A 6,268-nucleotide genomic window follows, 5' to 3' on the forward strand; every position below is an offset into this window, starting at 1 on the left:
TGAAATTTATTTTAGGACTCCAATATCTCTGTTCTTTTGCAGTCAAAGTTATTCCTTCTTTAAGCTGAACTGTGTAGCTAGTTATGCCCACAACTTCTGCTTTTGATGGATATTGCGCTCTGATGCAAAGCTTCTCCCCACGTAAATGGAACATTTGTTCTTTTGCCAGGATATGTAAAACCCAATATTCTTTACCCTTGTGTTGGACTTTGGGAGATGGGTAGATTTATGGTACCCTGTGGAATTATGCATATATAAATGGTACCTGGAGTATACTATACATACATGGCCGTCGTCCTTGTCCTTCATTATTATTAATTTTCTTTGTATCAGGAAGTTACGTAAGAATAATTAGGATATATAACAAATATGAAAACGAAAAACATAAAATTTCTTCGTACGATGCAAATTTTCTCCTTAAATATAACCTGGCACCAAAGTAGTCAACATTTTATATGTTGTTTTAGATCCTATGAACATGTTTTCTTTGATATGCAACTACAGTTTTGGTAATTTTCGTTTTATATTTATGGTGTGGTGTATTCTTTTATTTGAATGTTCAAACTTGAAACGCTAAAATCAATAATCACCATGCATTTCAAGCTAGTCTCCACCATCGAAGACTAGGACGTACGCTGTTTTTACATGCTTGTACCCTTCTGTTCCTTCACTTATATCTACAAAAGTTTGGTGCGTTTCTTTTGCTTTTTTGGGTGGGACGTGAAAACAGCTTCACTCTGGTTCGGTAAATAAAGCCAACACCAAAGAAGCCCCGGACCATAATAGGATGTTGGTTCCACTTTTGGCAACAGTGGTGCGGTCCTTGAGAGAATATAGAAGGTACTAGCTAACATTAACCTGAAAACTTACCTTAAAATCATGTTTATATATATATATATATATACACACACACACACGCACATACATTACACCCTCTAGTAGTACTTACTAATTACAAATTAGCCTGGCTAGCTTGTTGAAAACAGATCAATTAAATGGGTGTAATTAAATTGGTTGAGTAGTGCACGAAGTAATTCTTAATTAGTGCCATCCCTAACGGGATAGAAGTCACCTGTTTCCATTTCTTGTCATTTTTTCAATATAAAAATGACATGCGGCTGAACGATAATATTTCCTCTCTTGTTTATTTGTCTTTTTTAGTTGTTGAAGTACCATTTTTCTATTGAGAGACAGAGAAGGAGACACAAAAAGGATAAGTTATTGGATCCCTTAAATGAATAGCTCGAGCAGGAATATATGCTAGCAACATTGAGTCATCATGAGAAATTCAATGTCCAGTTAATGAAAATTTGCAAAAAGTAGCTAGTAAAATCAAATTGGAGCGGTATGGTTTCTCCCATATCATCAAAATTCAGATAGTATTAATAGTACGATCTTGGTAATCAAGTTATCACTTGTTCTTTAAATATTTTAGTTCCCTTCCATCTTCCTTCAACAAAAAATAAAATAAAAATCAAACATCAATAGAAGAACTAGTAGAAAATATTATATTTTTATAAGAAATTTTTTAGCATATATCATTTTTTTATTTAAAGAAAAAGAAAGAACATAAGTATACGATATTCCTCACCTCATTGTTATCTTTTACTTTTAGAAAAATATTACTCTTAAGTCTAACAGTTGAAAATGATCTAATAAGTTTTACACTGATTAATTAACACAATACAATCACTTTAGGAAATAAAAATATGATTTCTTGACATCGATCTTCGAAGCTGATTTTAAATAACTAAAAATATTTTCTATTGAAGGAATAAGTATTATATTTTTAAATAATTCAAATTAACTTTAAAAGTTGATGTTAATATTCATAAAAAAAAACTTGCCATGAATATATCCTTAGATAACTAAAGCTGTAGTGATTTTTGTGGGAGCAAAACTAGGGTTTTTATTTTATTTTTTTTTTCATTTTTCAAAGGATATTATCCTTAGATAACCAACAAAGTTGCAGGTAACTGGTTCTTTCAAACATGTAAATTAGGATTTCATTATTGTTTCTGCATGTGAAAAAATATATATATTACAAGATATAGAATTCACTTTCTTGACTGTGCATGTTGAAAAAAAATAGTATCTGTCTAACATGAATAAGACTGTTAGCCAGATACTATGATTCAAAAAAAAAATTCTCAAAACTATAATAGTAATGAAGACACCACATTTCATTTTGATTTGAGCAGGAATTTTGCTTCAACACATATTATTTAACTTGATTGTAAATGGCGAGACATAAGTTTGAAAGAGAAACAGCAATTGAGGCAAAACGTCAATTTCGTTTCCCTGGTTAATCGAATGAGACCCGTATCACTATCAGATCACTTGGCAAAAAGAACTTTATATCAGACATGATTGACTCAGCCAAAAGTGTTTGGGTTTAGTGGAAAATTAGGTGGCAACTATATTTCTAACGTTATATACATATGTAAATGTATTTACATGTGCATATATAGTATATTTAAAAGGCAAAATAAAAAATAAAGAACGAAGAAGCTGGACAGTTCGGATCTATCAAACAAAGCAAATGATTTTGGGGTCAGAACATAATTATAAAACCGAATCGATTTGTGATTCAGTTAATTTACTTCTTTACTGAAAGTCGATGACAAGATAATGAGAGTGGTGAGTGAGGTGGTGAGGAAGTGTTCGGGTTGCCATTTTGATGAACATGCAGTCATGCATTATTGGCTGGCATCAGAAAAAAATGCCACTTTAAGCAAATGGTTTGCAAAGTTATGGACGTGAGAGAGGTGGGTCTTTCAACTATATGCATGAAATGATGACGGGGGGGACCCATAACCAAGAGGAAGGAGCTTCATCATGTCATGGAATCCCTTGGATTGAGGAGGGTGTAGTAGCAGCAGCCTTCAAACTGTGGAATATGGAATGTGGATGTGGAATTAACCATTCCCCTTTTTACTTCTTTCTTTTTAATTTTTTGTTGGTTAGTAATCACCTTTATTTTTGTTTTTTTTCTCTTTAAACATTAATCAGCCACAGTATAAAAAGAAGAGAAGGAGAAGAAGAAGGAGAAAAGAATGTGATATGCATGTGATCCAACAGACTTTATGTTCCCCGTTACCTCCCACTCCTCTAGCTAGATATCTATCTATTTTCCGTCTTCTATACTTCACTCTATTTTTTCTAAACCAAATGAAACCACCAACCATTGCTTCGATCTCTGTCTTTTTTGACATTCGGTGACTCGAGCTTTTTGGTTAATCATGTTTAGGTCAAGCTTGGACAATTAAATGTTATTTGTACTGAAAACATATTTTGGGTCCCACTACTAGACATGCGAGGTCGGCCATGCATGCATGCCAATATGTGATTCATCATCCATCAAATTAAAAGCTTCAAATACTGAAGTTCTTAGGCCCAACATCCCATCAAGTGGATTATCTAACACTTCTCTTTGCTTTTCCTTTAATTAATTAAATTACGAAAAGACAGATGGTGTTTAGTGTGTGATCAGTTAGGTGGTAGAATATGAATATGAATATACTACCGGTTCTATTCTTATTCTCAGGTACGAGGCAAAGTATCTCATCATCTCAAATAAATAGAAGGATCTTTCTTTTTCTTTTCTTCATTTTTTTTACCTCGCTTCTTCACGTAGAAGTCGTATGGATGACTTTAACAAAGAAAGAAAGAAAAATTAAAGGGAAAGAAAAAGAGTGAGAAAGGAGGGGAAAAAAAAAAGAAAGGTTGAAAGGCATAGGAGGAAAGACCTCACTTGTTGTTCTCTCCTTTTAATGTAACTCTAAAGTATGTTAAAATGAACTTTCTTTTGTAGATAAGAAGTAGCAATATGCCATGCATGTATAATATTTTGATCACAGAGATATTAATATTCTTCCAGGAAGCTGCTTTACAACGTCTTTTCCGGGACAATTTAACTTTTGCATGCAAACCAATATCCCCATATGTACATACTCTTTATTCTATATACCGTTTTTATATCGTTTGATTAATTATGTTTATTAGTTTTGCATATGTTTTTGTTATATTTCTATATACCGCGTTTATAATTAGTTTTCACACACACGCACACATTCATATTTAAACATCAAAAAAATTAACCACAGAATTTAATTTGCATAATAATATTTCTTAAACAAATTTTATACAATTTTTTAATATATGTTCGAGGACGCACAATAAAAAAATTAATAAATAAAATTTTATCATTGAAAATTATAATATTTAATGTTATCAATTATTATATTATGTGATGTTTTATAATTTGTAATAAAATGTTAAATCCTTATTATATGCATTTAAATACATATTAAAAAATCAATTTTTATAAAACAAGTACCATAAAACCCAAATTCAAATTGTTATCTTTGTTGATTTTATAATGTATGACATAATTCTTTATATAGCATAGCTTTATTAAATGAGTGTTTAATTAAACTAAACATACTTAAGTGACACTTTTTTTTTCTTTTTGGATGAACACGTGCTTAGATGTATTTAGAAATAAAATGCATATGAAATATTTTTTGATAAAAAATAAACTATTCCACTTACTGTTAATACGTGATATACCTTAACTATAAAGTAATGTTGAGTCTATTAATTTTCACTATGTATTTGAAAGTTAACAAGAAGAAATAAAAGAAAAAGAATAGGTTCAAGGAAAATGAAGAGTAAGGAATGGAAGAAAATTAAATATAATTTTATCCTTATTTTAATTTCACGAATTTATCAAGATAAAGAAATAAAGAATTAATTAAATTAAAAAAATAACAATAGTAAATTCTATAATGTTTTATTTTTTTAATACATTTTTCCTTTTCTTTTTTTAATAAATTCCATGTAACGAAAAAAAAAGTATAATTTTTTCACCTTTTCTTTTCCTCTTTAAATCCCTTATTCACATGTCATAACGATTTTATACATTAAGGAAAGTTAACCATAATCATTCTTTCTTTTTGGATGATAACAATTATTTTTAATGTTTTTGGAATTTATTAAGATGTCTTGTTAAGACATATTTTTTAGTATGAAATTCCTTGTATATAGAAGTTGTAACGAACTTTGATTAATTTGGGATAAGTTATTAGACCTATGTGGAGATAAGGGTTTCTTAACACTATTTTTCACTTCATAAGATTTGAAATCATATTTAAAGAAAATTAATATTTTTATCAGTTAGCCAATAGTTATTAGTCGTCATGAAATGGGTTAACAAACAAAATAATTTATATGTTATTATTATTATTTTAAAGTTATATATATAATTATTCAATTTAAGAATAGGAACCATTGGCATTAAATGGATAATGATGAAGAGAACAAAAATTGAAGTACCCAGCGCCAACACAGAAGGGCAACCTCTCATTATCCAGGAAACGTTGGCATGGGTGTGATCTAGAAGGTAGGGGAGAAACCAATGATCCATAGATTCCACACACACAACAGAGCAAAAAGAGCCTGAGGCTGAGGTACACGTATGTTTTATATATAAACTTAAGCGGCACTATAAAAACAAACGGGGCATCTTGTCCGCTACATTATTATCAGTGTCATTTCCTCGTGGGTTTCATATGTCATAGGCTCATAGCCCCTCGTGACCCTCCAATTAAGTACGCTATATGGAAACAGTTTGAATTGAACTCATTTTCCCGACTTCCCTTTCATGTGTATGTGTAATTGATACCAAATCGCACACACTATCAACAAATATGTATGGGGAAGCTAACTATTAGTCCTTCTTCCCATTTTATTTTAAGCAACAATAGTTGTGAAGTTTTAGCTTATAATCTTGGTTAAACTACCAATTTGTTTTGTTATTAATACAATCCTCATAGCTTATCTGTCTCTCTTTCCTTTTTATTTTCTTCTAAATTTAACATGCATGTACGTATCTATATATTATAATTTAATTAACATATATAAAATGTGTGTTTTTATGGAAATTGAAGAGGGCGTCAGTGAAACAGACAAAAGAGAGTGCAAAAAGAGACAGAAGTAGAAAGAACCTCTGGGGCTCTGTCGTATAGAGAACACAGATTTTTTACTCTCTTGTTTGTAGAAGGATTAAACTTAAAAAAAGAAGGGTGTATTTATATTGGTGATTAACTTAAGATGTTGGGTAGCATAAGCCTACATTTGACAAATATGAAAACTGGTGCCTTTTATTTGATTTTGAAAAAATATATAGTTTATCCGTATTGGGTCTGTGTTTTTAAGTTGTCTCTCCTTGAAATTCCCATTGGAGTTCTGTCGAATAATAACAAAT

This window comes from Abrus precatorius, unplaced genomic scaffold (genome assembly GCF_003935025.1).
Source record: "Abrus precatorius isolate BTA unplaced genomic scaffold, Abrus_2018 Scaffold4, whole genome shotgun sequence".
NCBI lineage: Eukaryota > Viridiplantae > Streptophyta > Magnoliopsida > Fabales > Fabaceae > Abrus > Abrus precatorius.